Source organism: Callithrix jacchus, chromosome 1, assembly GCF_049354715.1.
Source record: "Callithrix jacchus isolate 240 chromosome 1, calJac240_pri, whole genome shotgun sequence".
NCBI classification, from domain to species: Eukaryota; Metazoa; Chordata; class Mammalia; order Primates; family Cebidae; genus Callithrix; species Callithrix jacchus.
In genome coordinates this window covers 189,440,527-189,466,474 of record NC_133502.1, presented here as the reverse complement: position 1 = coordinate 189,466,474, position 25,948 = coordinate 189,440,527, and the positions used below count along the sequence as shown (strand labels likewise).

General features: G+C 56.3%; 1 protein-coding gene across 2 annotated transcripts in view; it reads right to left on the bottom strand.

Moving 5' to 3' along the window:
• Positions 1-25,948, bottom strand: part of TCF20 (transcription factor 20) — a 193,626-nt gene that overhangs the window by 142,941 nt on the left and 24,737 nt on the right. The window contains exon 1 of one of the 2 annotated variants that reach the window (XM_035265939.3): positions 17,781-17,935. The exons of the other annotated variant lie outside the window; for it this stretch is intronic. The gene's annotated coding sequence lies outside the window, so the exon portion shown is untranslated. Of the gene's footprint in view, positions 1-17,780; positions 17,936-25,948 lie in introns of those variants that run through there. 2 annotated transcript variants of the gene reach the window in all.

Below are 25,948 nucleotides of genomic sequence, written 5' to 3'. Positions count from 1 at the left end.
AGCATGTACCTTGACGGCCTCACATTCAACCATTCATTCTTCTGTTTGCTCCCTAGGGCCCTGAGTCAGCCTTAGCCCCACCTGAAGAGGCCAGAACAGGGGAGGGTGGTTAGGATGGAGAAGGGTGGCTTCCCAGGAGGAAGCGCCTGCCTCTGTGGGTGGTGGTAGGGGAGTCTCCCCAAAGGAAGGTCCTAGGGCAGAGCATGGCATCAGCATTCACCAGGTAGAGGTGTAAATGACTGCTGGGAGCCAGAGGCGAGGCTGGGAGGAGGCCGATGTACAGTCTCAGAAGTGTGGAAGTTTATCCTGAGGGTGCTAGGGAGCTGCTGGAGGTGTAAGGGCAGGAGAGAGGTCGGCTCAGACCCTCACTATGGAGCCGTCAGGACACAGCGGGGCTGGAGTCATTCATTGGTTCAACAAGTGTTTGCTGAGCACTGACTGTGCCACGCCTCAGGGAGACAGAGGAGCGCCAGACAGATGAGGTACGCACCCTGGGGAGGCAGACACTCCCACACAAACACCACCGCAGGGTGAGGAGGCTGTGGTGGGGGCTGGACAGGGTAAGGCAGGTGGCCTGGTCCCTCCAAAGGGAAATCCACCTGCAAGATGGGGACAGGAGGGGCCCCTGTTCCCATCCTAGGGGGAAGGATAGAGGCCCACAGGTGGAGAAAGCAGGGTTTTCCTAAGTCAAAGTGATTCGACAGGTGGAGCTGTTATCGAGAGTCATGCCAAAGGTGACAGAGCTCCCTGGAGTAGCTCCAGGGCAAGGGGGACCTTTGGGAGTGGCCTGGAAGCAGCGAGGGAGGGAAGGTGGGAAGCGATGCTTGTAGGGTGGGGAGCCCTAGCTTCGTCCCTTGTCCCTGGGCTCCCTGAAGGCTGTCATGGGAAACAGGGGGACTCCCTCTCTCACTGGCAGTGGCAGAACCCGAGCAGATGGGCAGCCTTCCCTTGGTAGATTTCAGTTTTCTGAGGAGGAGCACTCCAGGCGGCCACGCAGGCTGGTGTGAGCAAGACTCAGGGCCGGCAGGCCTGAATTCCAGGCTCAGGGCTCCCAACTACAGCTGGAGAACCTCAGGCAGATCCCTCAACCCCAACCCCAGAGGAAAGGCCTCTGCAGGAGCTGGAAGAGAACACCTGATGCATCTGCATGGCGCAGACTCACCTCTTAGCACAAGGCCAGAGACGGCAAAGGAGGGACAGCTAATGGGACAGGAGGGAAAGGGGCCAGTCTGGGAGAGCTGAAGGCCCTCACTGAGCAGGTGCCTTGATGCTGCCTTCAGGGCACTATCAGGTGTTGAGTCCCCTTCTCCAGATGGGAAAACTGAGACGGGGCTCCCACAGCAGAGTCAGGGCTTACAGTAGATGGCACTCAGGCTGGTGGCGGCTACAGGTGGGGGTCTCTAGGACAAAGGTGAAGGTCTTTGTGGGGAGGGGGCCCAGAGAGGGGACAGCCTTCTCTCTCAACACCAGCCATAGACAGCTAAGGGCAGGGACTGACGGTACAGAGGCAGCCTTGGTGAGGTGAGAGGCATGTTCCTCCACCCTCAAAGAGCTCCCACCCCACCCACCAGCCTCCAAGCCATGCAGGGAGGCCGGTAACCATGCCCCCTTCACAGATGAAGAAACCAAGGCCAGGAGAGGAGGCTTTGCCAACGTCACCAGCCGGTGGAGGGCACAGACAGGGACCAGCTCTTTTCATCCCTGTCCTTGCTTGGTGGGATTCCTCGATGTCTTGCATGGTGAGGCTGGGAAGGGAGGAGGAAAGAAAGAAGAACAGAAACTGGCACTGGCCGCAGCCCTGCCCTGCAGGACTTAATCAGAATCCCCACCCACTACATTCACGTCACAGACCACAGAGCACCTCCCATCCTGTAGTTCCGGAGAAATTTCTTCACCCAAATGTGTGCCCCACTTGCCTGGGCACAACTTCAGCCCTGGCACACAGCTGGGGTTTAACAAACACTGGGTGACTATTCATGGAAACCACCACCACAGCCATCTACTGTGTTTTGTTTTTTTGAGACGGAGTCTCACTCTGTTGTTACCCAGGCTGGAGTGCAGTGGCACAATCACAGCTCACTACAACCTCCGCCTCCGGGGTTCAAGCAATTCCCCTGCCTCAGCCTCCCAAGTAGCTGGGACTACAGGTGCCTGCCACCAAACCTGGCTAATTTTTGTATTTTTAGTAGAGGTGGGGTTTCAACATGTTGGTCAGGCTGGTCTCAAACTCCTGACCTCATGTGATCCACCTGCCTCAGCCTCCCAAAGAGCTGGGATTACAGGCATGAGTCACTACACCTGGCCAAGCAGCCATCTATTGGATGGCCTCTTATGCCAGGTTCTGCCACGCAACATCTTGTTTAGTCTTTAGCACCCGCACCGAGGAGCTTAGGGTTATCCAGACTATTGTGCAGAGGAGGAGACGGAGGCTCAGAGAGGTCCAGCTCAGGCCCTGGCCCCAGATCAGACAGAAACAGCTCATCCTAGCAGACCCTCCTCGTGCCGATGCAAGGCAGGGATCCAGGCACTCTGCAGTGGAGCTCATGTAACCTGCCCAACACCCTGCGGGCAGCTATTACATTGTTTTCCAGCTGAGGGCATGAGTATGCAGAGAACTAAAGTAACTTGCCCAATAAGCACATGAACTGGGAATGGATTCTGGACTGTCTGGCCCCACCTTTATCTCCTCCTGGATGCCCAGCCAGCTGAAGGAGCCAGGCTCCTACCCTCAGCTATACCCTGCCTGCACATTCAGCACATTCACTGAGGGGGCCCTTGCGAGGAGAGGAGCTGGGTCTGTGAATGGCAGGGGAGTGCTTCGCTTGGAAAAGGCTCTTGCCAAAGGGAAGAGGAAGAGGACTAGGGGGAGAAGAGGAAGCAGAGACGTGGGAGGAGGAGGGGCAGGGAGCTGGGGATGGGGAGGGAGGGTGAGGGGAATGTGGAGAGGTGGGGAGGAGGAAAAGAAAAGGAGGACTCCAAGGAAGAGATGGAAAAGGGGAAGGGGAGGGAGAAGAGAGAAACGAGAAAGAGAGTGAAGAGGGGCTGCTCTCTCCCAGGTGCCCCGCAGATCACATTCCAGTCTAGCTGGGGCCAAGGTGCCAGGGAAGATCTGTCTCACCCTCCTCCTGCAAGAACATCAAAGCTGGGTCCCAGCCAGCCCAAAGGTAGCGTCCTTTGAGGTTTGGTGGTGATGGGCCATATTTCAGGCTGATAAGAAGCAGGCTGTGCCCCACCCCCTCCCACCGGGAGATCCCCATCTGGCCTGTCTACTTAATACCCCATTAAGGGAGAAAATATACAGCCAGCAGCACCCACCCCCACCTTAGCTGCCGTTCCTCAGAAAAGATCAAAGCTGTGCTAGATTCCCGCCTAGAAATTCCATAAATAGAGCACAGATTAGGGGAGAGGCAGGTAGAGCCCAACAGGGTGGTGCCCACAGCAAGGTGGGAGGCCGGGCTGGGCGCAGGAAGGGACCCGGCTCCTGGACACATGCACAGGGTGTTGGGAGACAGCCCTGGGCATCCAGCCCCACATCCACAGCCCCTCCCCGAAGAGCCCTTCCAACTCACTGAGAGGACTCAGGACTGTCCCCTGGGCTCACAAAGCCTGTTGCATGCTGTGTACGTGCACTGCCATGCAGAGACTGCCCCCCCCGCCTGGCCCTGGGAGGTACAGGGTAACAAACAAGTCTACAGCTGTTGTGCTGGGCAGGCGCGCTGATGAACATATAACTCTCACAGCAATCCTGTGAGGTGGGCAGAATCATGTCATTCCATAGCTGGGGAAACTGAGGCACAGAGGAGTGAAGTGACCTGCCCAGGGTGGTGAAAAGCTGCAGGTTTTAGCTTCCCAGGTCCACGCCTCTATTCTCAAGTGCTAGGTCCCCGCTTTAGGGGTGCTCTTGGTGGGCTGTGAATCATGTGTCAGCTGTACAGCTAGGGGTGGGCGCTGGGCCCTGTTCCAGGCTGAAGACTGCAGTTCTGTGAGCTCCAGCTTAACCTGGCCCCAGATTCTACCAGGAACCCCGTACTCTGGGGTCTGTTTGTCTCTACAGCTTATGCCTTTTCCAAACCAGGAAACAGGCTCAGAGATTCCCAGGGAATGCACAGCCTGTCGGGCATTTGAGCACACAGCACTCTCTCTCCCTGGTCTCCCACAGGAGAGAGAAAGCAGAACCTTAATCAGATGCCCCCAGAGGCCCTCCCCAAGCAATCCTCCAGCCCTGCAAATACAACCCGAGCAAAGGTCAGACCTGAGCTCCAGCTCCAGCACTGCCTCCTGGCCCCTAAGGCTGCTGGTGAGAATCAGTTCAAGAGCTGGCCCAATCCCCTAATTCATAATAGGTGGTGACTGACTACTTCCTGTTAATGAGGACCAGCTCCCTGCCCCGCTCAGGGAATGGCACTGCCATCCACCCAGGGCCATCCCACCCCTTGACCCCCAGCATCCTTCTTGGTCCTCCTGGGACTCTCTCAACTGCGAATCTGACCAAGTCTCTCCCACACCCCAGAGGAGAGCAGATTCCTGGCCCTGAGCACCTGGCTCATCCCACAAGTGCCTGCTGTTATCTCCCGAGCAGCTGCTAAGCCAACATCTACAGGACGAATGGATGAAAGGAGGTGCTGTTCCAGGATGGGGGACCTCTTCCCAGCCACCTCCCATTCGTCCTTCCAGACTCTGGCCTCCCCTGGTCTCCACACCCCTGGCCTGTCTGACAGTGGCCCCTGGCTGGGTGTCATCAGTGTACCACCTGCCTCCCCCGTGGCTGAGAGATCCCTTGACTCCCCCGGGATCTGGCCCTCCCCCACCCCATCTCCATCCTCATACAGGCCTGACACTCAGAGCCTCTCAATGCTGGAGGGCAGGAAAAGCCCCTCAGGAGGGAGACACTAGCAGCCGTGGAGGGCAGGGGTGCTCCTGGGGGCTCGGAGACCTCTGCTCCCTTCATGATCCAGTGAAGGCTGACACTGGCTGAGCCTCCTTGCCTCCCCTCCCCACTGAGCAATGACCAAGACCTGGTGAGGCTCGGTGAGCCGATTTAAACCTAGTAAAAACCTCCTGCTTCTGCCACGGGGCACCACAGGCTATGCGGACTCACTAGCTATCGAGGCCCTGCCACCCCTGCCTCAAACTGAGGGTGTGGCTAAGCTGGAGACGGAGCCACTGCACAAGGCTGCCAGCTCCCCACCTCACAGAAAGCCTCCATTTTACAGGGAGAAATTAATGAAAGGCAGAAGCCTGGGAAATTAGGAGTTGCCACCTGCAATTCTCCTTCCAAGGAAAGTGGTGCAAGGGCTGATGAGGGCTGCAGCAGCCCTGCCAGGCTGGGCCAGCAGCTGAGGACCTCATCCACCTGCCAGGAGCAGGTGGGAAGCAAAGTGGGTAGGGGTGCTGCTAGAGGACCCCTAGGCTCAGGCAGCCTTGTCCAGGGACTTCTAAACTGGGGATGCCTCCAGCAGAAACTTCCTTCACCCTCGATTACCTCTACTTGACAGGCAGGCAGTGGGCCTCCACTGTGCCTGTGGAAACCATGGCTTACAGGGCACCCACGGGCCCACCTCCTCTAAGCTGGTAGGAGAATAAGGGAAATAGCACTAACGGGGCTTTGGCTGTGCCTGGGGCTGTGCTGGGCACCTTCACCTTGGGAGCCTCCATGCCATTGGGATGGAGCTGCCATAGGCATTTTACTGAGCAGAAAATGGAGGCTCAGGAGAGCAACACTTGTTTAAGACTGAGAGGAGCTGAGGTCAGGAGTTCAGAACCAGCCTGGACAACATGGTGAAACTCCATCTCTACTAAAAATACAAAAAATAGGCATGGTGGTGGGTGCCTGTAATCCCAGCTACTTCGGATGCTGAGGCACAAGAATAGCTTGAACCCAGGAAGCAGAGGTTGCAGTGACCTGAGATCGTGCCACTGCACTCCAGCCTGGGTGGCAGAGTGAGACTGTCTCAAAAAAAAAAAAAAAAAAAAGTGGCCAGGCGCAGTGGGTCACGTGTTTAATCTCAGCACTTTGGGAGGCCAAGGCAGGTGGATCACAAGGTTGGGAGTTCAAGACCATCCTGGCCAACATGGTAAAACCCCATCTCTATTAAAAATACAAAAATTAGCTGGGCATGGTGGTGCATGCCTGTAGTCTCAGCTACTTGGGAGGCTAAGGCAGGAGAAGCACTTGAACCTGGGAGGCAGAGTTTGTGGTGAGCCAAGATTGTACCACTGAACTCCAGCCTGGGCAACAGAGTGAGACTCCATCTCAGAAAAGGAAAAAAAGGCTGGGCACAGTGGCTCGCTCCTATAATCCCAGCACTTTGGGAGGCTGAGGCAGGCAGATCACTTGAGGTCAGGAGTTCAAGACCAGCCTGGCCAACATGGTAAAACCTCGTCTCTACTAAAAATACAAAAATTAGCTGGGCATGTGCCTGCAATCCCAGCTACTTGGGAGGCTGAGGTGAGAGAATCCCTTGAACCCAGGAGGCAGAGGCTACAGTGAGCTGAGATCACACCACTTAAAGAAAAAAAAAAAAGAGACTGAGAGGAGGGGCAGCCAGGGCCAGGCACCAACCCGAGCCATGTGGTGGCAACAGTGGGGCAACGACAGCATGGGGTTGCCCCTGAGATGCACCAAGGGAGGCAGAAGCAGAGGAGGCCCACTGCAGTAGCTACAACTGGCATCTGGCCAGCAATGCCCGTGGTCAGGTCAGGGCCAACCTCTAAAAGCATCCTTGCCCCGGAATGTGAGGGTGGAACCTTGTCTGGTCACCAATCAAGCCAAGTTCCTTCATTCCTTGCCTTTCAGCTGCACTTAGGCCCAGGGTGGCAGACAGCTGGGAAGGGTGACTTTGGAGCCACTGCCCTGATTCCCCATGCCCCACCTACTCTGACTGGAGCTAAACCATTCCTTCCTTCCAACAGCCTGCTGATCCCTAGCTCCCTCTGATCTCCGCCCTCATGGGATGTGAATTCAGACTAAGGTGTGAATGACTGATACCAGCTTCATCCCTCCTCCCCAAGGGTTTGTATATTTTGAAGCACTAAACTTGACTTCCCAACTGTGCAGATGGTGATTCACAGAGGTGAGCAGCTAAGTGAAGAGTCCCCTGGGGTGGGAATCTAGAAGCTCTGACCCAGCCCAGGCATGGAACACAGCAGAATGCAACCACAGCAGCAGAAGACAAAGCCTCCTGTGTCACTCACGCCCCACTGGCTGCACGCCTGCAGGTAATCCCCATGGCTCTCTGAGCCTTGGTCTCTTCAAACCCTCCCTTACCCCAGCTGTGTGACCCGTGTCAGGTCTCTGAGACTCTCTGAGCTCCAGCGTGGACAGCCGGCTGGGCGCCAGCCTCCTGTGATATCCTTCGGAAGACGAACTTTGAGGCACCACTATCTCCCAGCTCCCCGGCCCTGGCCATATATTATTATAATGGCCTTGGCCAATAGGGGAGCAGGCTATTAGAATGAGTTAAGACCAGATTAATCTGCTTAAAAAAATATGCCTGTTTTTTACGCTATGCATTCCCTCCTAACAGCTCAGGCTCCTTCCAGGCCATTATCTCGTTTTATCGTTAATTCAATTCCATAAACATGTATTAAGTGTCTATTATGTGTGGAGCCCTGGTCTGGTAGCTGGGGTGGGGAGAGGGGGCTGTGGGGGTAGCTGACGCCCTGGCCCCCAAGGTGCCTATAGTCAGGCGGGGGACCTACCTGACCCTCAACCCCACCACTGGGACATGAAGCAAGTGAGACAGAGTTCGCTCGAGGAGGAAAATGTTTGCCAGCCTAGAGGTTTGGGGGCGCATCCTGGAGGGGGCCCACAAACACTGGGGTGCAGATAGTAACATGTGACTCAGAGCGCTACTAGGTGCCAGGGAGTGTTTTCAGTGCTTTATAGACTCACTTAGCCCTCCCTACCCTTGGGGGCAGCCACTAATGTCATCCACATTTAAAAAATGAACAAACAGGCCAGGCGCAGTGGCTCACCCCCGTAATCCCAGAACTTTGGGAGGCCAAAGCAGGTGGATCATGAGGTGAAGAGATCGAGACCATCCTGGCTAACATGGTAAAACCCTGTCTCTAGTAAAAATGCAGAAAATTAGCTGGGCCTGGTGGCACATGCCTGTAGTCCCAGCTACTCGGGAGGCTGAGGGAAAATCGCTTGAACCCAGGAAGTGGAGGTTGCAGTGAGCCGAGATTACACCACTGTATTCCAGCCTGGGCAACAGAGAGAGACTCTGTCTCAAAAATAAAAATAAAAATGAACGAACAGAGTCTCAAGGAGTTAATGAAGGCCCCAAAGCACCCTTGGTGAAGCCATGAATCCAATCCTCCTGCCCACTTCACCCCCACTGCCCCAGGCTCCCACATTCAGCAGTTCCCTACCCATCTACAGCCGCTGCAGCCCAGCCCTGCCCACACTCCTCCGTACCGCTGCCCACAAAGTCCCCAATGCCAGCAACACCCTTGCAACTCCCCGCTTGCCCAGAAAACCTGGATTCTTCCTTCCAGTCTCAGCTCAGACTTCGTTCCTCTGAAAGCGCCTCCGAGGCTGTCCCGTCCCAGGCAGACACAGGGCATGGGGCCCCTCTACATCCTTATACCCCTTCATACCCCCCATGGAGACAGAGCAGCCCCAGTGATGGAGAGTGCAGCTTTGAAGTCTGGCTTTTCATGTCAGCTGCAACTTGTCACCTCTCTGAGCCTTGCTGTCCTCGTCTACAGAACAGGGGTGACACCAGCACCTCACAGTGTTGTGGTGAGGATATAATAAAAACACAGGGACATTGCTTGGGAAACCACTTCTATCATCACTGCCACGAGGACGCCCTGAGGTTGTGTCCACAGGGCTAACTCCACACTGCTCTTCATCTCACCTTCCCAGCTCTGTCCCTCCAGAACCTTGCACAGGGCCTGGTGTCCAGGCACTGCTGAATCAGAGGGCAGAACAGCCAACTCTGCCTGAAGCAGCCAGAAAGTTTTCCCAGAAAAGGCAGTATCTATTCAGGCTTTGAAGGATGTATAGGAGTTCATAAAGGGGCAGATGAGGAGGAAACTCTAGGCAGAGGGAATAGTTTCTGTTGGACTTCACAGGCCTTGAATGCCACGCTGAGCAGTTTGAACTTCATCCCAGGGGCAGCAGGAAATGGAAGGTTTGGGGGTTTTTTTTTTTTTTGAGACAGAGTATAGTGGCACAATCTCGGCTCACTGCAACCTCTGCCTCCCAGGTTCAGGCGTTTCTCCTGCCTCAGCCTCCCGAGTAGCTGGGACTACAGGCATGTGCCACCATGCCCAGCTAATTTTTGTATTTTTAGTAGAGACGGGGTTTGACCATGTTGACCATGCTGGCCCCTACTCCTGACCTCAGGTGATCTGCCCACCTTGGCCTCCCAAAGTGCTGAGATTACAGGCATGAGCCACCGCACCCAGCCAGGAAGTTTTTAATTAGGGCAATGACACTCACATGTTATACATTCATCAAACATTTGCTGAGGCCCTACTATGTGCCAGGTTCTGAGGATCTAGTAGAAACAAGATGTGGAAATGGTTCCCAGGGCTACGAAGCCCATTGGAGGAGACAGACAGTGAGAGACTCTCACAAACAACCCGTTGATGCCAGCTCTGTGGGGTGTTCTGCAGCGGGGGGGGGGGGGTGAGTGGTGCTAAGAGGCTGTGACAACAGGAATCCAGCCTGGGGTGCGCGGGCTCAGAGGAAGCGGTGTTTCAGCCAGGCTAGACTATGAGGCATGAAGAGAACACTCCAGGCAGAGCCCTAAGGAGGGAAGGAGCCTGGTGGAAGTGGAAGCCTGCTTGTGGAAGTGGTGGCCCGCATGGCTGTCACATGGTGGAGAAGACTGGCATGGCAATGGAGTGCAAAGAGACGGGGCCTGTGGGGTGCTTGAGCAGTGTGGATTTTAGCCTCCAGGCAATGGCTGGCCAGGCCAGCAGCCTGAACCTGGAAAGTTGCCAGAACCTGGTCACCCTGCAAATTCCTAGACAGGGAGTGACAAGCCAGCCCCAGCAGGTGTATCTGTGGTTTAAGGAGGCCACTTTGAGAGCCCAGGAGGGCCCTGCAGAGCCTGGCCCGCCCACCTGCTGGCCCTCTTTCCTCCCCAGCAGAGCAGCCACAGGCAGAATGATGAGGTGGAGGCCCCGATCTCTCTTCAGTTTAGCTCAGCTTCTGGCTGCGTCTTGGATGACACTGGCTCATCAACACCCAAGAAAATATGCTTGGAGGGTGGACCAATTTTTTTGTCCCATATTTATTACTTAGGGACCGTGCAGCTGGCCCAAGGCTGGCCTGGTGGCATCCAGGGATCACTTCCCTCGGAAGGTGCACATGTGAGTTCAGGAACGGGTGGGGGACGGGCAGTGGCCAGGCTTCCGAGTTGCAGCTCACACGCAGCCTGCCTCCCCCAAAGACCTGCACACCAGTCCTCCTACCTGCGGCAGGCTCTGGCAGGGGTCCCAGCAGGGATGGCAACTGGGATCTGGAGGCAGAAGGGAGCTGCCTGAGTGCTTCATCTTCTGGCACCAGAACTAGGTCCAAGGCCTTTCCTGGCCTGTTCTGGGGTCTGGGGGGCAGGGGCGGGAGGGGCACTGGATGGTGTCTCATAGAGTAGGTACTCCCTGTGTCTCCATTTCCTTGTAAGATAAATGAGGATGTTTTTGCCTCAGGGTGGTGTGAGGCTCAAATCGGCCTTTGGAAGTGATCATCTTTCCTAAAGTGCAAAGCTGTGCGGGCTGGGCCCTCCCTCAGCAGCTGCAAACAAGAGGGGCTGTCCTCGGTGCCCTGCAGACCCTGGGCCTGGCCCTCCCAGCTGGGAAACCTGCTGGGGGTGCCTCAGTCCCCTCCCCTGCAAAATGGGGATGAAAACATCCCGAGCTCAGGGCTGTAGGGATGAAAAGTGCAGTAACAGTACAACCCCAGGCACCCTGCAGGTACACAGAAGCTGCTACGTGTCCTCCCGACTCGATTTTCCCTGTCTCTTCCACAGACCCCTGTACCAGAGCCCTGTGTATGCGAGACAGCCCTGTTCTCCCAGGCACCTGGATTACCCAGAAGCTGGGACTTAAAAGGGTTTCCTTCCTAGAAGGGGTAGTGAGACTCTAGAGGTCTGCATTTTAGAAGAACTTAGACAGGGAACAGTTATGACAAAGGAATGAATCACAAATGGTAAAATTTCTGCCAAGAGGCAATAGGGGAAGGAGAAAGACATGGAGGATGGGCGAAGCTTCCTCCTAGGACTTTGAAATCCCTTTGTAGAGATGGGCAGTAGTGATAGGGTGTGTACTACATGGCCAACATTTCGCCAGGTGCAGGAAACAGAACAAGGGCACTCTCCAATGCCAAGAGAGGGTGGCATCATGGATGAGTGAGTAAAGAGCTGGGGGGAGTACAGCACCAAGACTGTCACTGCCACTCCTGACTGGTCCCCCAGTGGTCAGGGGGCCATAATATGCCTGGTACCAGGACAGCACACACAGACACGGCTCTGCCTTGTGTAGTCCAGCAGCTGCCGGGAATGAGATCCCCACGGATGCAGATGGTGGAAGAAATGGGTTCCCTGGCTGGACTTGACCTTATAGAGGGGGTCTGATGGAGCCAGGCCAGGTGGGGCCCAGACCGCAGAGGAATATACAAAAGGAGCTATGGAGGCAGGCCTGGGGGAATGAGGACTGGGGGAACATGGATTCTAGAATTCACACTCTCCACAAAACCACTATGGGGACCAAAGCCCAAGATGGGGACCCATGTCCACAGCCACCTCCGTTATCACCCACTCCCTGGGGTATGGAGTAGGCTGTGGGGACAAAAAGACTTGTGGCTGCCCTGGCCCGCCACCCCCCATTCCTGCTGAGCCTCAGGCTCCTCATCTGCTAGATGTGACTGGTTATCCCTTCATGAAGAGCCAGGAGCTGCAAGTCCCTGGAAGCTCATAGAGTATCTCCCTCCTCTACCCATTGTCTGAGCAGCAGGCGAAAGCATGGGGCACCCAGCCCGTGGCCCCAAGCCCATGCCCTGCATACCCAATGCCAATATCTGCAGAGCCCAAAGGACAAAGCTGGACCCTGGGGAGCCGGCTCCGGTACTGGGGGTGGCTCGCTGTTCCCTGCCTAGGAATGTTCAGGACAACCAGCTTCTTGCACTCTTCCTGGCTCAGGCTCTCCTGCCTGGCTCATACCATCACCATGCTGTGGACCCTGGACAAGCCTCCAGAATTTTCTGGGCCTCAGCTTCCCCACCTGTAGGCTCTGTCACATAATATGCCGAGAGCTTCTTCAGTGCCTGGCACTCAGTAGGCCTGCGTAAATGGAGACAGCTGCTGGGATGCAGGTGAACCCCTGGGGTGCACAGTAGGACCTCAACCAAATCCCGCTGACCCCACAGCAAGGACGAGGTGAGGTTAAAGGCCTCTGAGAGCCAGAAGTGGCCTAGACTTGCCTCGTCCAATACAGCGTCCTCTCCACGAGTCAGGAAAGGCCCTGCAGCTGTGAGCAGAGCCCTGCCCGCTGCACTCTCCACTGCCCTCTGAGCCTTCCTTCACACTGCTTCCTGGCGGACACCACGTCCTCCAGGGAGTGCCTTGATCATCTGCCAGAACGCAACTCACCTTCCTGAGCTCAAGCAGTTCTTCTGCCTCAGCCCCCGAGTAGCTGGGATTACAGGTGCACATGACCACACCAGGCTCATTTTTATATTTTTAGTAGAGATGGGGTTTCATCACGTTGGCCAGGCTGGTCTCAAACTCCTGACCTGAAGTGATCCACCCGCCTCGGACTCCCAAAGCCCTGGGGTTAGAGGCATGAGCCACTGCGCACAGCCAACAGAATTCTTTCTGTTCCATCAACACAGCAAACTTCACCCCACCTCAGGGAACCCCTTTGCCTGGGATGTTCCCACTGCCTGGGATGCTCTTTCCTAAGATGTGTTCATGACTGACTCCTTTCTGTCCTTCATTCCTCAGTGCAACGGCAAGGGCTCTGTCTGCTGTGTTCAGAGCTGAGACCTTTGTGCCTAGACAGTGCTTGTAATACGGGCTCAGCAGGGAGCCCCATTCCGCAAGCTGGGGCTGCCCTACAGGGGCCCTCATGGCCACTCCAGGGCAGGTGGAAGACATCTCCACTAACCCAAGGACCTGAAGATAAACTTGGAGGTGATGCAGTGCATGTCTGGAACTGGCCGAAATCCATCTCTTCCGGATGTGTGCTCTGGGGCAGATGCCTAATGTGAATTGCTTCTGTCATCAGGACACCCAGGGGCTTGACACGGACCAGCTGCCGCTGCGGAGGGACAGGCTGCCAGAGCGCCGATGGGCTCTCAGCGAAATTGATGGCCGTTGTCAGAAAATGATTTCCCCACGGCCACGTCGCAGGCCCTCAGAGGAGCTTGAATCCAAGGCAGCGATGCCTCCTGCGGCAGGCGGGCAGGCAGCCAGGCATGTGGGCAGGCAGCCCACACCTGACCCAGCTGCTTCCCAGAGCCAGGGAGCTGGCAATTACCAGGCAGGAAGAGGAACCTGCAGGTCCTGCACCCAGGAGGCCTGAGCCAAGGGCTGGTTGAGGGCTAGCAGGGAGCATGCCTCTCCCAGGGGGAAGGGGGTCCTGCCCCATACTGCTTCTGTCCGCTCTGTGCCCACAAGGCCAGTGCTGAGCTGGTACCCAGCAGAGGTCTGCTGAATGAAGGAAGGAAGAATGAACTCTAGATAGCTTCAGAGAGGACTCCGGAGCCACATCTGGAGAGGGGATTCACCAATGGAAAAGAAGGCTGGGGCATGGAAACTGCGATGCAGAGCCCGCCCCTCTAGCCCCTGCCCAGGGAGGATAGGAGCAGCTGAGTGGGGGGAGGTGGCAGAGCGGGAGGCCCTCTCGGCCCAGCCTCCTGGCCCAAAGTCTTCAGCTCACACCACAGCAGGATGTTTTGTTTTGTCTGTCTTTTTTTTTTGAGACGGAGTTTCGCTCTCATTACACAGGCTGGAGTACAATGGCACAATCTCGGCTCACCGAAACCTCCGCCTCCTGGGTTCAGGCAATTCTCCCGCCTCAGCCTCCTGAGTAGCTGGGATTACAGGCACGCGCTACCATGCCCAGCTAATTTTTTGATTTTTAGTAGAGATGAGGTTTCACCATGTTGATAAGGATGGTCTCGATCTCTTGACCTCGCGATCCACCACCCGCCTCGGCCTCCCAAAGTGCTGGGATTACAGGCTTGAGCCACCGCACCCAGCCAGATGTTTTTGTTTTAAACTGGCTATGCCTCCTTTAAAAGTAAGAGGTGGCAGGAAATTGGAGCTGATGACACAAAGCTAGTTTTTTCTTTTTTTTTTTTAAAAGACGGGGTTTCACCATGTTGGTCAGGCCGGTCTTGAACTCCCAACCTCAGGTGATCCACCCGCCTTGGCCTCCAAAGTGCTTGGATTACAGGCGTGAGCCACCACACCCGGCCACAAAGCTAGTTTTCACACAATTTTTCAGAAACTTGGAATCAAGGAGTGTTCTGAGGAGACCTGCGTAGGGAGGGGGGCAGACAGGAGGCTACAGACACCTCTAGAGATTTCTGTAGAACAGTCCTGCCTGACAGGGAAGGTTCTGGAACAGTTCAGTCTGTCAGCAAGCACCAGCCACCTAATGGGGGCCTGAGCCACTGAAAGATGGAGAATCCAGTGGGGGCTCACACACCATGCTGGGGGTGCAGGAGAAGCACCCAGTGGGCTCTGCCTGGGGTCCTCGCGGCAGGTGGGCTGCAGGTGAGGACAGGCTCAGAGAGGACGGACTCTCTAAAGACAGGCAGCTTGAAGCTGGGGTATCCAGGCCAGGCACACGGGATAAGAGAGGAAGCGAAGGCGGCCCAGGCAGGGGAATGGGCTGGACACGGGCAGGAAGAGCAACATCCACCTGCTTCCCTATTCACTCAACCAACATTCACTGGCTCTACTGCTGGCCATGAGGCTAACACTGAGTGACATTTCTTCACTGAAGCTGGTGGCTTCAGGAAGTGCGATGAAGGAGGGAACCCTAGGGACCAGGGAGAGGGGCACATAAGATGCCTACCAGCCTGGGACATGGCTGGTCAGAGAGGACTCCCAAGAGGAGGCATCATTAGAGTGGCAGAGGAACCAGAGGTAGCCCCAGGTGGAGGAGATAAGAAAGGCATCCAGGCAGAGGGAACAGCAGCAGCAAAGATATAAAAGACAAGGCCGGGCGAGGATCATACCTGTAATCCCAGCACTTTGAGAGGCCGAGGTGGGGGAAATCACTTGAGGTCAGGAGTTTGAGACCATCCTGGCCAACATGGTGAAACCCTATCTCTACTAAAAATACAAACAAATTACAGGCGTGCACCACACAAACCAGGGTGTGGTGGTGCACGCCTGTAATCCTGGTTACTTAGGAGGCTGAGGCAGGAGAATCACTTGAACCTGGGAGGTAGAGGTTGTAATGAGCCAGGATCGCACCACTGCACTCCAGCGTGGGTGACAGAGGAGACTGTCTCAAAAAAAAAGATATAAAGACAAGAGGCCAGGCTGGACTCAGTGACTCACCCCTGTAATCCCAGCACTTTGAGAGGCCGAGGTGGGTAGATCACGAGGTCAGAAGTTCAAGACCAGCCTGGCCAACATGGAGAAACCCTATCTCTACTGAAAGTACAAAAATTAGCCAGGCTTGGTGGCATACACCTGTGATCCCAGCTACTTGGGAGGCCGAGGCAGGAGAATCGCTTGAACCCAGGAGGCGGAGGTTGCAGTTGAGCCGAGATCGGGCCAGTGCACTCCAGCCTGGGTGACAGAATGAGACTCTGTCTCAAAAAAAAAAAAAAAAAAAAAAAAAAAGATACAAAGACAAGAGACCATATCAAGGGGCTTGGACTTTATCAGAGCACCAGGGAGCCCTGGCAGCTTCAGAGAAAGAAGGGACCCAGCCAGGTTGTAGGCCAGGAAGGTCACTAGGCACAAATGGGATAAAGACTGCAAAGTGCCTGCAGGCTTCCAGGGCCAGAGTGGTGATGAGAAGATGCTCCCAAACACCGACCCTGTGAAAATGTACATCCAAAAGAGCACGAGTGTGGGGTTCTCCATTCAGTTCAGTCCCCTGGGCCTTCAATTCACCCACGCAGCAGGGTACTTCATGTGTACTCAAGGAGAGACTGGCCCACAAGTTAATCTGTTGGAGCCGGGACGGCCAGAGAAGGGTGAGGTGGGCAAGGCTCCTCCTCCACCTGCCAGGTTCAAGCGATTCTCCTGCCTCAGCCCCACCAGTAGCTGGGACTATAGGCATGCCACCACAGCCAACTGATTTTTGTATTTTTAGTAGAGACAGGTTTTTACCATGTTGGCCAGGATGGTCTCAAGCTCCTGACCTCAGGTGATCCACCCCTCTCAGCCTCCCAGAGTGCTGGGATTACAGGCGTAAGCCACTGAACCCTGCTGGCCCACCTCTTCTTTCTGAAGCCAGGATCTGATCACATTACTTCCCTGCTCAAGCATCGTCGACAGCTCCCACTGCTCCTGGATCACAATCAAACTCTTTGGCCTCCAGCCACTCTGAAGCTGACACTGGCAGAACTTTCTGGTCTCATCGCCACCACTTTAATCCAGCCAAGCGTCGCCCTTTCCCCAAGTGCCAGACGTCTTTTCCCGCCTCTGAGCCTCTGTGCTCACCTGCTTCTCTCTTCCTGGAATGCCCATCCTTATCCCCTTTGCTGCCAAGTGGACTCTGGCCTGCTCTTAAGGCATCTCCAACAGTCCCATGTCCTTAACAGTCTTCCCAGACATCCCAAGTCCCCCAGAGAGCACTGGCGACACTATCTGTCTGCCTGCCCTGCAGACGGAGCGCAGCTCTGTGTGCTTGGCCACGTCTGACTCACCCCACCTTCCCCGACCGCCCTCGCTCGGCACACCCTCAACATTTGCTGAAATGAATAAATTATCTCATTTAGCCACAGAGCACTCCCAGCTTGAATGTCGGAGGTTCAGCCAAGAGCCCTAGCGTGGAAATCACCATGCTGAAGGTGGCAATATTTCACCTCACCCAGAAATTTACTGCAAGTTCTCAAGTCTTCCCCAGAGCGCGTGTGTGTGTGTGTGTGTGTGTGTGTGTGTGTGTGTGTGTATGGTGGGTAAGGAGGGGCGGCGCTGGGTGACGGAGCTTCAATTTAAACACAGATAACGGAAAACCTCCTCCTCCTCCTCCCAATGTGTCTGGCTCACCAAGCCCACCTAGGCCCTTCCCCAGTGTCACCTCATTAGTCACTCCCCTGGTACATGGGCAGGGAAAAATACCCCCATCTCACCAAAGTGGAAACTGAGGCTCAGAGAGGCAAAATGACAGCCCAAGCCAGCAGCCTTAGGCGGGCTCTGCTCCTGTGTCTCTGCTGGGGCTGGGTGGGAAGGGGATGTAGACTCAGTCACAGGACAGCTGGAGGGTGGGGGTTCTTTGGGTCTTTCCCACGGTCCAGCAGTGGGGAGGGTGGAGGAAGGGAGGCGAGGTGGGCACAGGATGATCCCTCCCTCACAGCGCTACAGAGAAAAATGGCAGCCTGCCAGCAAGGCCCAATTAGGTAGCCAGCTTCAAAAGCACCCATGAGCCAATAAGAGCCAGATCCCACTGGAGCCCAGGCGGGCACCCTCCTGGCTTCCTGCCGTGCACGCCTGTCCATCCCTGGCAGCCCCGCTGGCCACACTCCCAGAGCCCTGTGGGGCAGGCAGGCCCAGGCCCTGACAGGCCCCTGCACAGGGGCGTGCTTGGGGCAGCCTCTGCCTTGACCCCACCAGCATCCCCAGCCCGCTTACCTGCCAGAGGCCCTGGCCATGGCCACAGGCTCTATTGGGGCACTCCAGGCCCCGCCCTGCTCGCCAGGTCTGATTTGCATATGCTAATTAGCCGTACATCTCTTGCTCCCCTTGGAGCCAGCTTGTTTGGGGAACGGCTGGATCTGGCTATACCTGTACCATGCTGATGTCACGCCGAGCTATTTCCAGCCCAGTTGCCATGGAAACCACAAGGCCTCAGCTCCAGTTAGGAGTTCAATATATAATTTACTTACTTCCCCATCCCCCCAACCCCACCCCAAAGAGACTGGGGCGTACAGGGAACAATTGGCTAAAATATACAATAACACCCTCCACTTCTCTCTCAGCCTGTGAGAGGAGAGGGGAGGAGGAAGGAGGAGTGTGGCGCAGCGGAACAGTAAATTCATTTTGGAAGAAGGAGGAAGGGCAGGGAGGAGAGAAGAGCTTTTCTCATTAAGACGAAGAACAGAGGCTGGCACCCAGGGATGATTCCAGGGAGCAGGCATGGGCTGGGCAGGAGTCAGGAGGCGGCCGTCTGCCCAGTGAGCCCTAGCACTGCCCAGCCAAGCCTTCATCAGGGACCATGAGAGGGGGGTGACTCCAGGCCCAGCTACCAGGCTGCAGGTGACCTGGGGTTTCTGTGGAGGCCCAGAGCTTGTGAGGGCACTGCTGTCTCAGCTGGCACTGCTCTGGTACCTCCAGACACAGGGATGCCATCAGTACCTGCTGTTCATAAGCAAGTCCCAGTATAGGGGTGGGGGGCACTGCCCACCTCCATGCCTGGGTGTGCGGGGTGCTCCTGATTGACCCTGTGGCCCTCTGAGTCCTGGGGCCATGAAATCAGCCAGTGGTGGCACCTGACCAATGAGGTTCAGGTCCCTGGCACTGTGCTAACCTGAGATCTGTCCAGCTCTGTTCTACAGGCATTCTCTGGCACCTGCTCCATGCCACACCTTGTGAAGGGCACTGGGGGCATGAGAGGACTCAGACACAGCCCCACATGCAGGGAACATTCAGGCTGGCTGTGGGAGGGCAGATACAGTGCCATGGGGACACTAAGAAGGTATGTGGCCATCACAGGTAAAGTCAAGGAGGATTTCCTGGAGGAGGTGCTGGCCAGAGCTAAGGCTTGAAGGGTGAAGATTTGGCTGGGAGTCGGGAGAGGACATGCCAAGCAGCTCGCACAGCACAGCATGGGGAGGAGTACTCCTCTGGCCCCGCCCTTCTACTCCACAGGCCTGGCGACCTGGGGGCCAGGTTACCTGCTGGTGCTCTAAACTCCCCAAGTGCTCCAAGCAACCCCAGCCCCGCTCTTGCCTGGGCAGCCATGGAAGGCCAAGGGGGCTCTCACCGTGTGTGTTGGGAGACATGGGACCTCATCCCAGACTTCTCTCCCCAGACCTCCCCTGCCTCCAGAGCCTGGCCAGTGGGGCTCTGGCCAAGCCGTTTCCCTTTTGAACCTAACGGGACATTATTTGAGCCCACAGAATCAAATGAGGAAGCAGGTAGTCAATGGGCAGGGTTTTCCCTTCTACCAGAGTTGGAACTTTGCAACCATGATTCCTAACCCCCCAGAGCATCAGGATCCCCATGCCTCAGATGAAGAAACTGATGACGAACATACAACCAAATGACGTGTCAGGGCTGACTCAGCCCTTTCTCACACCCTGCAGAGGCCTGAATGAACTCTGTGGTGGAGGGGCGAGGAAGCCAGCTGGGAGTCCTGGGTTTCCCACCCCGGAGCAGGGCTGTGCTGGACCGTGTCATAGGATCGCCTCACTCCACCTGCAAGGCCTTTCCCAGAAAGTCTTCTTCCTCCCATACCAGCGCCTGAGCCCCCAGATCCCGCTCCACTGCTCTATCTAGGTTCTACCCCAAGGCTCTGCTCTGCTGCTGCCCATCCTCCCCGCAGTCCCACCACTGCCACCTCGGTTCAGGACTAAGAAGGAGCAGCACAGCAAGTCCCTGCTGTGAGGTCAGCCCCTGACCTCTCCGCCTTCTCCGATTCCATTCTCACCCCTGCTCACTCTGCTCTAGTCACACCAGCCTTCTGGCTGTTTCTTAAGCTTACCAGTCTCCTTTGAGCCTCTGGACCCTGGCAAATTCTATTCTGTCCACCTAAAATGCCCTTCCCAGAGAGCCATGGAATGCAGCAGTGAGAGTAGGCAGGATACAGCCACACAGCATGGGTCTGATGTGTTGCCACTTAGCAGATGCGGACCTTGGGTGCCATGGGTGAAATGGGCACAATGACCCTCATGACCTTGCTGTGTGGGTTCACACACAGGAGTTGGATACCAGCCCCTTCCCTCCTTCAGGTCTCTGCCTCAATGTGCCCTTCCTGCACCTCAACCCCCACTGCCAGCCCTGTGCTGGCATCACCTTCCTCTCATGGCCGTCCCAGCCCCCGGCCCCGACTATGGATTTATTGGTTCATCAAGTGAACATCCCTCTCCTCTGGCACATCCTCTCCAGGAAAACAGAGCAGTCAGTTGCATTTCTGCTGTATCTCCAAGCTGTGTACACAGCAGGTGCTTACCACATGTGTGGGGACTGATGTGAGGATGAATGCACCTGGCAGTATATAAATGAACAAAAGACATGTGACCCACAGGCCTCCCTGCAGCTCCAGAGCCATCCCAAGCTGGAAATCCCCATTTATCAGCCAAATGGCTGCATCCTCAACTTTGCCAGGGGCGGCGGAGGGGACTCAGGTACCGTGAACACCTGGCTGGCAGGAAATGCCTCTCATGAGGGACCCACGGCGGGGAGGGGGTGGGATCAAGCCCCAGTGCCAGGCATACTCACAGCTGTGTTTGTCCACAGCATGGCCACTCCCACTCCCCGACCGCCCAGTAATGTACACACAGTCTCCCAGGAAACTGCAAAAAATGAGTTAATATAACATTATGGCTGAGAATTTAAATACACAGGAGTCAGGCAACGCAGACTTACAGTTCCCCAAGCAACTGTAAAAGCTGCACAGGCAATTCAGGAGCAAGGGCTGGGAGTGGATTTAAGGCCTTCTCGGTGAGAGGCAGACATGGGGGCTGCCGTACCCTGACCTCTCAGTGATGGACAAAGGCTCCAGACAGACAGCACTTAGGGCATCAGGGAACGTCTGGTACCAGGGACAGGCAACATAGGCCATGTGGCTCATGGACACAGCCCCTCTGGGGAACACAAGGGTGGCCCCAGCAGGGACTGGAAGAGGAATCCTGCCCCACGGCCCGCTCGGTGAGCCAGGCCCCAGCTCCACTCCCATGCCTGCTTGCCAGGGCCCAGGACCCCAGATGCAGCTCAACCCTCCTGTCCACTCTTCCGCAGAGGCACGGCCCACAGGCAGCATTCCTGGGCTCCTGTCCTCTCTACAACAAAATACTCCTTTGTACAATTACCATTATAATCCCCTGCTGTGTCCACACTGCACCCCAACTCCACACTGAGGAGCTTTCAGACCTTCAACCGCACAAATTGCTGGTTCACAGGGTGCTCAGCTTCTTCATGTGAAATAGGGGAACTAGGCTGGGTACAGTGACTCATGCCTGTAATCCCAGCACTTTGGAAGGCAGAGGTGGGCAGATCACCTGAGGTCAAGAGTTTGAGACCAGCCTGGCCAACAAGGTGAAACCCTGTCTCTACTAACAATACAAAAACTAGCCAGGCATGGCGACAGGCACCTGTAATCCCAGCTACCCAGGAGGCAGAGGTTGCAGTGAGCCAAGATGGCACCACTGCATCCCAGCATGGGGGACAGAGCAAGATTCCAACTTAAAAAAAAAAAAAAATCCAAAAAAGACAAGGTCAGGTGCTTAAGCCTGTAATCCCAGCACTTTGGGAGGGTGAAGTGGGTGGATGATGAGGTCAGGAGGTCGAGACCAGCCTAGCCAACATGGTGAAACTCCATCTCTGCTAAAAATACAAAAAGTAGCCAGGTGTGGTGGCTTGAACCTGGGAGACGGAGGTTGCAGTGAGCTGAGATCATACTACTATACCACTGCACTCCAGCCTGGGGGATAGAGCAAGACTCCATCTTTTTTTTTTTTTTTTTTGAGACGGAGTCTTGCTCAGTCATCAGGCTAGAGTGCAGTGGCGAAATCTTGGCTCACTGCAACTTCTGACTCCCAGGTCCAAGCTATTCCCCTGCCTCAGCCTCCCGAGTAGCCGGGACTACAGGCGCGCACCATCACATCTGGCTAGTTTTTTGTGTTTTAGTAGAGACAGGGTTTCACCATGTTGGCCAGGCGGGTCTCAACCTCCTGATCCACCCGCCTCAGTCTCCCAAAGTGCTGGGATTACAGGCATGAGCCACTGCACCTGACCCAAATTCCATCTAAAAAAAAAAATTAAAAAAAGACAAGGCTGGGCACAGTGGCTTAAGCCTGTAATCCCAGCACTTTGGAAGGCCGAGGTGGGTGGATCATGAGGTCAGGAGTTCGAGACCAGCCTAGCCAAAATGGTGAAACCCCATCTCTACTAAAAATACAAAAAGTAGCTGGGCATGGTGGCGCACACCTGTAATCCCAGCTACTCAGGAGGCTGAGGCAGAAGAATTGCTTGAACCAGGGAAGTGGAGGTTGCAGTGAGCTGAAATCATGCCACTGCACTCCAACCTGGGCAACAGAGCGAGTCTCAAAAAAAAAAGATAATAAAAATTAAAAAGTAGGGAGACTAACACCTATCTCACAGGCCTGGGACAATGAGAGGAATTCATACATGTAAAATATTTGGAACAAGGCCCAGCATACAGCAATTGCTCAATAAATCTAAGCAGGTATTATGGCTGCTGTTATTAATATTCCTATTGTCCTTATTTTTCCTTTCTCATTCAAAAAAGAACCTGAGGAAACCCAAAACAGGCAGTGGCACTTAAGGGAGGGAGAGAGAATAAAGAATTCTTTCATTCATTCGTTTGCTCAGTAAAGATTTACTGAGGGCTTGCTGTGCGGGCCTGGAGGGGCAGCTGTGAACACTCAGAAGATATACAAGAGGACCCTGGGGAGTGAGCCCAGCACGCACCATAAGGGACTTTCAGAGGTTGGCTGCCAATCTGGCTCAGGCTTCCCGGCAGCTGTCAGAGAGAGGAGAAGGGGGTCTGCTTGAAGTCGTTAGAGCCACAGACAGGGCCCTTCCTCAAGATTACATGTCAGCAGTGAGGGCCCAGGGTCTCCCTGGGGAGGAGCTCCCATGGAGGAGGCACGGCCTGAACTGGGCTGAGAAAGTCTGGGCAGAGGAGAGGAAGGAAGTTTGTTCATTCACTGGCTCAGCTTTCCTTAGGATGGAGTCTGTGGCCAGAAGAGAGGTTCCTAACAGATCAGTGCTGAGTGACCAAATGAGTGAGTGCCTGAGGGAGTGAGCGAGTGCCTGAGGGAGTGAGCGAGTGACTGAGTGCCTGAGGGAGTGACTGAGTGCCTGAGGGAGTGAGCGAGTGCCTGAGGGAGTGAGCGAGTGCCTGAGTGCCTGAGGGAGTGACTGAGTGCCTGAGGGAGTGAGCGAGTGCCTGAGTGCCTGAGGGAGTGACTGAGTGCCTGAGGGAGTGAGCGAGTGCCTGAGTGCCTGAGGGAGTGAGCGAGTGCCTGAGTGCCTGAGCGAGTGCCTGAGTGCCTGAGGGAGTGAGCGAGTGCCTGAGCGAGTGAGCGAGTGACTGAGTGCCTGAGGGAGTGAGCGAGTGCCTGAGGGAGTGAGCGAGTGACTGAGTGCCTGAGGGAGTGACTGAGTGCCTGAGGGAGTGAGCGAGTGCCTGAGTGCCTGAGCGAGTGCCTGAGTGCCTGAGCGAGTGAGCGAGTGCCTGAGCGAGTGAGCGAGTGCCTGAGCGAGTGAGCGAGTGACTGAGTGCCTGAGGGAGTGAGCGAGTGCCTGAGGGAGTGAGCGAGTGACTGAGTGCCTGAGGGAGTGACTGAGTGCCTGAGGGAGTGAGCGAGTGCCTGAGTGCCTGAGGGAGTGACTGAGTGCCTGAGGGAGTGAGCGAGTGCCTGAGTGCCTGAGGGAGTGACTGAGTGCCTGAGGGAGTGAGCGAGTGCCTGAGTGCCTGAGGGAGTGAGCGAGTGCCTGAGTGCCTGAGCGAGTGCCTGAGTGCCTGAGCGAGTGAGCGAGTGCCTGAGCGAGTGAGCGAGTGCCTGAGCGAGTGAGCGAGTGCCTGAGTGCCTGAGGGAGTGAGCGAGTGCCTGAGGGAGTGAGCGAGTGACTGAGTGCCTGAGCGAGTGAGCGAGTGCCTGAGCGAGTGAGCGAGTGCCTGAGTGCCTGAGGGAGTGAGCGAGTGCCTGAGGGAGTGAGCGAGTGACTGAGTGCCTGAGCGAGTGAGCGAGTGCCTGAGCGAGTGAGCGAGTGCCTGAGGGAGTGAGCGAGTGCCTGAGGGAGTGAGCGAGTGACTGAGTGCCTGAGGGAGTGAGCGAGTGCCTGAGGGAGTGAGCGAGTGCCTGAGGGAGTGACTGAGTGCCTGAGGGAGTGAGCGAGTGCCTGAGGGAGTGAGCGAGTGAGCGAGTGCCTGAGGGAGTGAGCGAGTGCCTGAGGGAGTGACTGAGTGCCTGAGGGAATGAGTGAGTGCCTGAGGGAGTGACTGAGTGCCTGAGGGAATGAGTGAGTGCCTGAGGGAGTGACTGAGTGCCTGAGGGAATGAGTGAGTGCCTGAGGGAGTGACTGAGTGCCTGAGGGAGTGAGCGAGTGCCTGAGGGAGTGAGCGAGTGACTGAGTGCCTGAGGGAGTGACTGAGTGCCTGAGGGAGTGAGCGAGTGCCTGAGAGCCTGAGGGAGTGACTGAGTGCCTGAGGGAGTGAGCGAGTGCCTGAGTGCCTGAGGGAGTGACTGAGTGCCTGAGGGAGTGAGCGAGTGCCTGAGGGAGTGAGCGAGTGCCTGAGTGCCTGAGGGAGTGACTGAGTGCCTGAGGGAGTGAGCGAGTGCCTGAGGGAGTGAGCGAGTGCCTGAGGGAGTGAGCGAGTGCCTGAGGGAGTGAGCGAGTGCCTGAGGGAGTGAGCGAGTGCCTGAGGGAGTGAGCGAGTGACTGAGTGCCTGAGGGAATGAGTGAGTGCCTGAGGGAGTGACTGAGTGCCTGAGGGAGTGAGCGAGTGCCTGAGGGAGTGAGCGAGTGCCTGAGTGCCTGAGGGAGTGACTGAGTGCCTGAGGGAGTGAGCGAGTGCCTGAGGGAGTGAGCGAGTGCCTGAGTGCCTGAGGGAGTGACTGAGTGCCTGAGGGAGTGACTGAGTGCCTGAGGGAGTGAGCGAGTGCCTGAGGGAGTGAGCGAGTGCCTGAGTGCCTGAGGGAGTGACTGAGTGCCTGAGGGAGTGAGCGAGTGCCTGAGTGCCTGAGGGAGTGAGCGAGTGCCTGAGTGCCTGAGGGAGTGAGCGAGTGCCTGAGTGCCTGAGCGAGTGCCTGAGTGCCTGAGCGAGTGAGCGAGTGCCTGAGCGAGTGAGCGAGTGCCTGAGTGCCTGAGGGAGTGAGCGAGTGCCTGAGGGAGTGAGCGAGTGACTGAGTGCCTGAGCGAGTGAGCGAGTGCCTGAGCGAGTGAGCGAGTGCCTGAGGGAGTGAGCGAGTGCCTGAGGGAGTGAGCGAGTGACTGAGTGCCTGAGGGAGTGAGCGAGTGACTGAGTGCCTGAGGGAGTGAGCGAGTGCCTGAGGGAGTGAGCGAGTGACTGAGTGCCTGAGGGAGTGACTGAGTGCCTGAGGGAGTGAGCGAGTGCCTGAGTGCCTGAGGGAGTGAGCGAGTGCCTGAGTGCCTGAGGGAGTGAGCGAGTGCCTGAGTGCCTGAGGGAGTGACTGAGTGCCTGAGGGAGTGAGCGAGTGCCTGAGGGAGTGAGCGAGTGCCTGAGTGCCTGAGCGAGTGCCTGAGTGCCTGAGGGAGTGAGCGAGTGCCTGAGGGAGTGAGCGAGTGCCTGAGGGAGTGAGCGAGTGACTGAGTGCCTGAGGGAATGAGTGAGTGCCTGAGGGAGTGACTGAGTGCCTGAGGGAGTGAGCGAGTGCCTGAGTGCCTGAGGGAATGAGTGAGTGCCTGAGGGAGTGACTGAGTGCCTGAGGGAATGAGTGAGTGCCTGAGGGAGTGAGCGAGTGCCTGAGGGAGTGAGCGAGTGACTGAGTGCCTGAGGGAGTGACTGAGTGCCTGAGGGAGTGAGCGAGTGCCTGAGTGCCTGAGGGAGTGACTGAGTGCCTGAGGGAGTGAGCGAGTGCCTGAGGGAGTGA